Here is a 9,673-nt window from a genome sequence, read left to right on the forward strand (position 1 = left end):
ATTTTTTATTAATCATGCCAATAACAGAGCTTCTTAAGAGTCCTTAAGAGTCGGGAGTGGGTAATTACCGCGCGCACCCTCCTTTAGTTGGAAGCTTCGTCTTCAATAATTTGTCCCACATTTCTGCATTCGATCACATTTAATTTCATACATTGACCTCCCTTGGATGTGGTATCCCTTTCTCACGCTCCCTCTCCGGCGTGGAACCCTGATTCGCCCCTAACCGTGATCAACATGTTAGGCACAGAAAAGAACATTGAAAGTTGCCAGAGCAGATATTAAATTGGATCGTGGACATCACGGGGACGTGCGACATGGTGGAGCAGTATGTGTGCACACGCCTACAAGTACTGACTGATGGGTCTGCCCCCTTCAACTTCTGGGTCTCCAAATTGGGCACATGGCCTGAGATTGCCCTTTAAGACTTGGAGGTGGTGGCCTGCCCTGCAGCCAGTGTATTGTCTTTTTTTTTTTATATTTCTTTATTTTGTTTTCTTTTCCATAATACAATTAATTGTACCAATCTTTAAATTTCATAACATTGTAATTTAAAAAAAAAATTTTTTATTACCCCCCCTCCCTCCAGCCCGCCTCTTTTCCCGCATGGTAGAAGAGCTACTAAAACCGTTTACAGAGGACGATGTTACCAAAGTCTTCAATAGCATTCCGTCAGGGAAAAGTCCAGGTCCAGATGGTCTCCCTATAGTATATTATAAGAAATTTGCTGGCACATTGATCCCATACATTACTAAGCTATGCAATTCCCTACTCTGTGGTTCGGTTCTTCCTCTGCAGGCCCAGGTAGCAAATATCACTATTATCCCCAAAGAGGGGAAAGATCCAGAAGCATGTGGTAGCTATCGTCCAATTTCGCTCCTTAACACTGATCTAAAATGGTGGGCTAAACTGCTAAGTCACCGCATGGCGGGTTTGTTGCCTTGGCTTGTGGGAGAGGAACAGGAAGGATTTGTGCCAAGTAGAGAGGGTAGGCATAATGTCAGCCGGGTGGTAAATGCGGTCTGTTATGCCAGGAATAAAAACATGCCTTTAGTCCTATTGGGGACTGATGCCGAAAAGGCATTTGACAGAGTAGGTTGGACTTACATGGGTAGCGCGTTACTAACGTTGGGTTTCCCAGTGGAATTTATATTTATAACAGCTATCTTCTCCATGTACTCAGCTCCCACAGCCCGTATTATGGTAAACGGCTCCCTGTCTGACCCTTTTATCATTAGAAATGGTACTACACAGGGCTGCCCTCTCTCCCCAACACTCTTCATATTAGTCCTCGAAACCTTGCTGTTGAAATTTCGACAAAATCCTGATATCAAAGGAATCCAACTAAAGGGAGACACACATAAGATGGCGGCTTTTGCCGACGATTTGCTACTGATGATCACCAACCCTAATGAAGCCATGACACGGATATTAGATACCTTCACAACCTTTGGAGAGATCTTCAATTTTAAAATTAACATTGAGAAATCCGAGGCCATAGGAGTTTGCAGCTGAGACGGATTAAAGATATTTCCCCATTCAAATGGCCAACTACTGCGATACAATGTTTAGGAGTTTTGATATCAGCCAATCCTGCCCACATGTTTCGTCTAAACTACTCTCCCCTAATAGCGAAAGTTCAAACATTCTTGAATAAATCCTTGACCCCTAGGATTTCCTGGATAGGTAGGAAAAACGTGTTAACTGCATACATTCTTCCCCAACTATTATATGTACTGCGTTCCCTTCCAATCTCGGTACCTAAAGTCTTCCTAGATAAGTTGAGGTCCATCATGGGGAAATACTTATGGGCCAATAGAAAATCTAGACTACCTTACTCCCTACTTACACGAAAAAGGAAACAAGGGGGGATTTCACTACCGGATATATATGCATATGTCCAGGCTATACATTTAGAGAGATGGTTAGCTTTAGTCAGGCCGAGTGATGCACTCCTGCATGTGCGCATGGAAAGAGCTGTGTTAGGGAAGCAGGGTGAGCATTTGCTTTGGCACAAAGTTCCTGCATCAGGTACCTCTGGGCTAATAAGTGCCATTACCAGCAGCACTATTAAGTGGTGTCGAAGGTCTCCTACACTAAACCTCGGTAAGGGCCGCTTATCCCCAGTGACCCCTCTTGATGCTTTGCCTTGCGTACTCTCTGACAGGGTGATTGAGACTAACCTGGTGTGGGACTCAGTTTCTGAGCTCAGACTGGGAGATCTCTCGAGGTTGTCCACCTCCTCTGATTATTACAGGTCCCTCCGAGGTAAATCGCCGAGAGTGGGTACTGATATACAAAGATTTGATTTTGAGGTTACGTGCAGGAGATTTAAGTCATCCAAACACCTCCCGATGACGGATCCCTCATGGTTGGAGACCATGGTCTTGTTACCAAAGTTACCACCTAAGAGCCTTTCACTGATATATAGACAGATCTTGGAGAAAAGAGATGATACACCTCCCTCTTACTTGAGAGACTGGGAAAAGGAGCTGGGTATAAGTCTGGAAGAATCTAGTAGATCCTTCATACTGTCACACTCACATGGATTTTCCAGATGTGTCAGGGTGCAAGAGAACTCACTTAAAACTCTCACTAGATGGTATTGCATGCCTGAATTCCTATATAAAATTCACTTAAGTAATTCCAGCGACTGTTGGAGGTGTCTGGAGGGTACAGGCAGCCTATCATAAATCTGGTGGTCCTGCCCGAAAATCATGCCGTTTTGGGGCACGGTTGAGAACATCATTAATAAGCTATGCCCAGGTCACTTAACACTTGCTGCCCCACTAGTATTGTTATGGAAACCTCAAGGCAACTTTATCTACTCATACCAGCTTTGTGGAGATCTCCCGATCCGCCAAGCGTATCCTTGTGGTACGAGAAAATGAACCACCTGTGCAGAATGGAGGAGTTGGCGAGTTGGGAGTCTCATAATATGCAAGGTTTCTTGAACACTTGGCAACCATGGTTGACACATATCGAAACACAGCTGAGAAAGGATACCCACTCCGATCAGAGTGACCCGAGACCTGCTGATTAGAAACTAGAGTTTAAAGGTTTGATGGAACCTTGGGAACAGACAAGTCAGGGGTCAAAAGGCTCTTTCCTACTACAACATTCTGATGGTATCTGAATATTTGAACAGGAGAATATTGTGTGAAGTTAGATATAGTATTAAGCAGTATTTTGATTTAAGCTTCTGTCAGGTCTGATTAGGGCGTGAACATGCTCGACTTTTATCTTTTTCTTTTCCTTTTATGTTGATGTTTGGCATGCACAGATTTAGGAATCAAGAATGTATACGAAATCGTAAGATTCACAATGCGTGATAAGTTAGGTCGGAAGACCCTTATTCCTGATTTTGCTTTAGGTTATATTTGTGACTCACGATCTATAGCTCTACTGGCCAGTTGCACTGGTTTTGACTTTTCTAAAGATCTAGTGTATATGTATCTATATGCTTTTTGTTGTTGACGAACAAATAAAAAGAGAATGATTAAAAAAAATATACAGTTGCAAGAAAATGTATGTGAACCCTTTGGAATGATATGGATTTCTGCACAAATTGGTCATAAAATGTGATCTGATCTTCATCTAAGTCAAAAAAATAGACAATCACAGCCTGCTTAAACTAATAACACACAAAGAATTAAATGTTACCATGTTTTTATTGAACACACCATATAAACATTCACAGTGCATGTGGAAAAAGTATGTGAACCCCTAGACTAATGACATCTCCAAGAGCTAATTGGAGTGAGGTGTCAGCCAACTGGAGTCCAATCAATGAGATGAGATTGGAGGTGTTGGTTACAGCTGCCCTGCCCTATAAAAAAAACACACCAGTTCTGGGTTTGCTTTTCACAAGAAGCATTGCCTGATGTGAATGATGCCTCACACAAAAGAGCTCTCAGAAGACCTACAATTAAGAATTGTTGACTTGCATAAAGCTGGAAAGGGTTATAAAAGTATCTCCAAAAGCCTTGCTGTTCATCAGTTCATGGTAAGATAAATTGTCTATAAATAAAGAAAGTTCAGCACTGCTGCTACTTTCCCTAGGAGTGGCCGTCCTGTAAAGATGACTGCAAGAGCACAGCGCCGACTGCTTAGTGAGGTGAAGAAGAATCCTAGAGTGTCAGCTAAAGACTTACAAAAGTCTCTGACATATGCTAACATCCCTATTAGCAAATCTACGATACGTAAAATACTAAACAAGAATGGATTTCATGGGAGGATACCACAGAGGAAGCCACTGCTGTCCAAAAAGAACATTACTGCATGTTTACAGTTTGCACAAGAGCACCTGGATGTTCCACAGCAGTACTGGCAAAATATTCTGTGGACAGATGAAACCAAAGTTGAGTTGTTTGGAAGAAACACACAACACTATGTGTGGAGAAAAAGAGGCACAGCACACCAACATCAAAACCTCATCCCAACTGTGAAGTATGGTGGTGGGGGCATCATGGTTTGGGGCTGCTATGCTGCGTCAGGGCCTGGACGGATTGCTATCATCAAAGGAAAAATGATTTCCCAAGTTTATCAAGACATTTTGCAGGAGAACTTATGGCCATCTGTCCACCAGCTGAAGCTCAACAGAAGATGGGTGTTGCAACAGGGCAACAACCCAAAGCATAGAAGTAAATCAACAACAGAATGGCTAAAACAGAAGAAAATACGCCTTCTGGAGTAGTCCAGTCAGAGTCCTGAAGTCAACCCGATTGAGATGTTGTGGCATGACCTCAAGAAAACGATTCACACCAGACATCCCAACAATATTGCTAAACTGAAACAGTTCTGTAAAGAGGAATGGTCAAGAATTACTCCTGACCGTTGTGCACGTCTGATCTGCAACTACAGGAAACGTTTGGTTGAAGTTATTGCTGCCAAAGGAGGTTCAACCACTTATTAAATCCAAGGGTTCACATACTTTTTCCACCTGCACTGTGAATATTTACATGGTGTTTTCAATAAAAACATGGTAACAATTAATTCTTTGTGTGTTATTAGTTTAAGCAGACTGTGATTGTCTATTGTTGTGACTTAGATGAAGATCATATTACATTTTATGACCAATTTGTGCAGAAATCCATATAATTCCAAAGGCGTCCTGGAGATCTGATAGTTCTGAAGCTTGCTGCTTTCTTGGTCATCCAGCTGAGGTAAGGAACTCAGGCTGGGAAAGTTGATCTTGGGCCTCAGCAGAGGCTTGGATCCCTGGTTGGGGTCCCTGTTTCTGGGAGCTCCTATTCACACAGCCTACCCCAACAGGGGGTGGCTGGTACACTGCCTAGAACTTTCTGTCCTCCTCCTGAAGTAGGATGTGGGAACATTCCACTCCTCCTCAGATAGGGGGAAGCTAGCCTGGAATGGTCTATTCCAGTCTAGGTATACTAACTGGCTTGGTTCTGCTACATACTGCTGCCACCTGCTGGTGTACATGGATATTACAGCATAAATACAATGCAACAGGCCTGGAAAATGCACATTATGGGGAAAATGATGCAATCTTATACCAGATGACATTATGCATATAACTAACATTATGAAGCAGGGGAACAGAAGTTTAGTGACATACTTCAGGATGTTACACAGGTGCCAACGTTCCTCCAGAGGCGGAGGAAGTGGCCGAGGCAGCAGCAGGAGGGGCCTGAGCCCTTTCTTGGTTTTGAAGGTGGTTACTCCACTGCAGCCCGTGTCTCGCATGTAGATGCCTGGTCATGCAGGTTGCGCTAAGGTTCAGAACGTTAATGCCTCGCTTCAGGCTCTGATGGCACAGCGTGCAAATCACTCGGGTCTTGTCGTCAGCACATTGTGTGAAGAAGGGTCATGCCAGGGAACTCCTTGAAGCTGCCTTTGGTGTGCTCGGTCCCTGATGACGGTGGCCAGTAGCAGGCGAACTGTTTTGGCGACGGCTGCTCTGCTTTTGCACCCTGCTCCCGCTTTTGCTACGCTGTTGGCTTGGTCTCACCACTGCCTCTTCCTCCAAACTCTGAAAGTCAGTGGCACGACCTTCATTCCATGTGGGTTCTAGGACCTCATCGTCCCCTGCATCGTCTTCCACCCTGTCTTCCTCCCTGGCCTCCTTTTCGGTCTGCACACTGCAGAAAGATGCAGTAGTTGGCACCTGTGTTTCGTCATCATCAGAGACGTGCTGAGGTGGTATTCCCATGTCCTCATCAGGAAACATAAGTGGTTGTGTGTCAGTGCATTCTATATCTTCCACCCCTGGCGAAGGGCTAGGTGGATGCCCTTGGGAAACCCTGCCAGCAGAGTCTTCAAACAGCATAAGAGACTGCTGCATGACTTGAGGCTCAGACAGTTTCCCCGATTTGCACAGGGGTGATGTGACAGACTGATGGGCATGGGTTTCAGGCGCCACCTGTGCGCTTTCTGCAGAAGACTGGGTGGGAGATAATGTGAACGTGCTGTGTTCACTGTCGGCCACCCAATTGACTAGCGCATGTACTTGCTCAGGCCTTACCATCCTTAGAACGGCATTAGGCCCGACCAAATATCGCTGTAGATTCTGGCGGCTACTGGGACCTGAGGAAATAGATTCAGTAGGACGTGTAGCTGTGGCAGAACGGCCACGTCCTCTCCCTGCACCAGAGGCTCCACCAACACCACCACCACGACCATGACCGCGTCCCTTATTAGATGTTTGCCTCATAGTTAGCGTTTACAAAGCAAAGTAAAAAGTGGTTAAGTCTGTTAAAAAAAATAACCGCCAATAAAAACCCTGATGTAGGGTATTGCACAATTTTTTTTTTACTCTATATGACAGGGGTATTTGTGGCCTAAATGTGACACTCAATTATGCACGTCTTATCCCAGATGTGCAGTATATTAGAGGCTTTTTTCAGCCCAGTAACCAAAAAGGCGTATTTCTGGCCTAAATGTGACACTCACTTAAGCACGTGTAATCCCAGATGTGCAATATATTAGAGGCTTTTTTCACCCCAGTAACCAAAAAGCCGTATTTCTGCCCTAAATGTGACAATCACTTATGCACGTGTAATCAGAGATGTGCAGTATATCAGAGGGTTTTTTCACCCCAGTATGACAAAGCAGGATTTCTGGCCTTAATGTGACAATCACTAATGCACATGTAATCACAGATGTGCTGTATATCAGAGGGTTTTTTCACCCTTACCAAAAAGCTGTATTTCTGTCCTAAATGTGACAGTGACTTATGCATGTGTAATCACAGATGTGCAGTATATCAGAGGGTTTTTTCACCCTAACCAAAAAGCTGTATTTCTGTCCTAAATGTGACAGTGACTTATGCACGTGTAATCACAGATGTGCAGTATATCAGAGGGTTTTTTCACCCCAGTAATAAAAAAGCTGTATTTCTGGCCTTAATGTGACAATCACTTATGCATGTGTAATCACAGATGTGCAGTATATCAGAGGGTTTTTTCACCCTAACCAAAAAGCTATATTTCTGTCATAAATGTGACAGTGACTTATGCACGTGTAATCACAGATGTGCAGAATATCAGAGGGTTTTATCACCCCAGTATGCCAAAGCATGATTTCTGGCCTTAATGTGACAATCACTTATGCACGTGTAATCACAGATGTGCAGTATATCAGAGGGTTTTTTCACCCCAGTAAGAAAAAAGCTGTATTTCTGTTCTAAATGTGACAGTGACTTATGCATGTGTAATCACAGATGTACAGTATATTAGAGGCTTTTTTCACCCCAGTAAGGGCCCATTCACACGACCGTATGAACGGATCCGCATCCTTTCTGCATTTTAGCGGATGGTATGCGGATCCATTCATTTCTATGGGATCTGAAAAGATGCGGACAGCACACCGTGTGCTGTCCGCATCTGTGTTCCGTTCCGCGGATCCGCAAAAATAAACTCACATGTCCTATAGTTGTCCGCATTAAATGTTCCGTAGCCCCATTCAAGTCTATGGTTCCGCAAAAGTGCGGATCATACGGAAGTGCTTTCGTATGTTATCCGTTAGAAAACGGATGAATGTCCGCAATTTACAAATCCCTGCCCCCAGTAAAAATAGATACATTTATCAGACATGTCTATGTGCCCCTCACAAAAATCAGATTGAAGAGCCATATTTGTCTTACAGCAAAGATGTCTTTCTCCGTGGAGCGCTTGATAGTATTAATACAAGAAAAGCCAGAGCTGTGGGATACACGCTCTGATTTGTACCACGACCGTGTCCGTAAGGAGCTTATGCCTGAGGAGTGGGCGAAGGGCGATGGCAAGGTGCACAAGAAACTTGGTAAGTAAACTAAAAATGTATAAAAAAAGAAAAAAATTTAAAGTTGTATAGGTTTTATTGTAGTGTAGCATGCTCAGAGAACTTTGCAAACTTCCCTGAGCATCCACATCATGTTATATAAGTGCACGTGCATCATGTCATTTGCTTTTAGTGTACTTGCAGGTACTATCTAGCATGATCTGCATGCTCAGAGAACTTTGCAAACTTCCCTGAGCATCCACAGCATGTTATATAAGTGCACGTGCATCATGTCATTTGCTTTTAGTGTACTTGCAGGTACAATCTAGCATGATCTGCATGCTCAGAGAACTTTGCAAACTTCCCTGAGCATCCACAGCATGTTATATAAGTGCACGTGCATCATGTCATTTGCTTTTAGTGTACTTGCATGTACTTTATTTTTTACATTTTGAAATTGTATTGTGACATTAAAAAATGAACACTATATAAATTTTTTTCTTTAATTAATTTTATTTAAATACAGTCAAAAACTTGAAAACAAGATGGCACTCTTGCCGTGATCAATTTCGGCGGGAGGAGATGTAAAAAAAAGGACGTAGTGGCGATAGTGGTGAAAAAAAAACAAAACATATCTATACACCCAGCAACTTCAGTTCCTGAAACCCATTTTTGAAATGCGGCCGTAAGTTTATTTATGTTAATTTTTTTCAAAAAAAATAATAAATATATAAATTTGAAATTATTAATTAAAAATTATTTTTTTATTCCTTATTAAGAACTGTCGACAGTCTGGATGAAGGCCCATCTGAAACGCGGTCTGTGGATAGTAATCAGGTGATGTCACCTCCGGACCCCTGCTCTCCAGCGCGTACACCACCGCAGCCTTCACCTCCACCAGCTGACCTTGCGGATCAACCCCAGACTAGCAGAGCATCCAGGAAGAGGAGACGACAGAGTCCCCCTCCGCAGCCTATTTCGGGATCAAATACTCGAGACCTGGTGGATACTCACGTTCTCGAGTATTTATCCCGAAACAGGCCGGAGTGCCAGGAGGACTGTATAATGCTAGGACTGGGACCATTTCTACAAAGTGTACCACGGTCAAGGCAGCATATGTGCGTGTCGTCATTGACTGCTGTCCTTGAATTATTTGCAGGGCCAATAATGCCCATGAATATTTTTAATTCTTTAAATGAGGCGAGAAAAAAGCTGCATGTAACGTCTGACCAGCCAACGTTTGAGCCAGTATTGAGCCAGCCTCAAAGGGTCACACGAGTTTACCCCCCCCGCCTCTACCTCCTCAACATGTGAGGGTTACTCTTTTATCCTGTATGAGTTATGATTTATATTTATTTTTTTATAAAAAAAATTTGGTTCAAACACATTTATGGCTTTTTCATATTGTTTTATTAATTCAGGTAACTCTAGATTGTGTCCAATGAGCTAGAGC

At 43.3% G+C, this 9,673-nt stretch overlaps 1 long non-coding RNA gene across 1 annotated transcript; it reads left to right on the forward strand.

Annotated features, from left to right (window-relative positions):
- The first annotated feature begins 692 nt into the window (after nucleotides 1-692).
- Nucleotides 693-8,878, forward strand: LOC120978004. The gene is made up of 3 exons (XR_005774028.1): nucleotides 693-705; nucleotides 2,073-2,074; nucleotides 8,747-8,878. It is a non-coding gene; the product is annotated as an uncharacterized LOC120978004 (long non-coding RNA).
- The last annotated feature ends 795 nt before the right edge of the window (nucleotides 8,879-9,673 follow it).

The sequence above is a fragment of the Bufo bufo genome, chromosome 8, assembly GCF_905171765.1.
Source record: "Bufo bufo chromosome 8, aBufBuf1.1, whole genome shotgun sequence".
NCBI classification, from domain to species: Eukaryota; Metazoa; Chordata; class Amphibia; order Anura; family Bufonidae; genus Bufo; species Bufo bufo.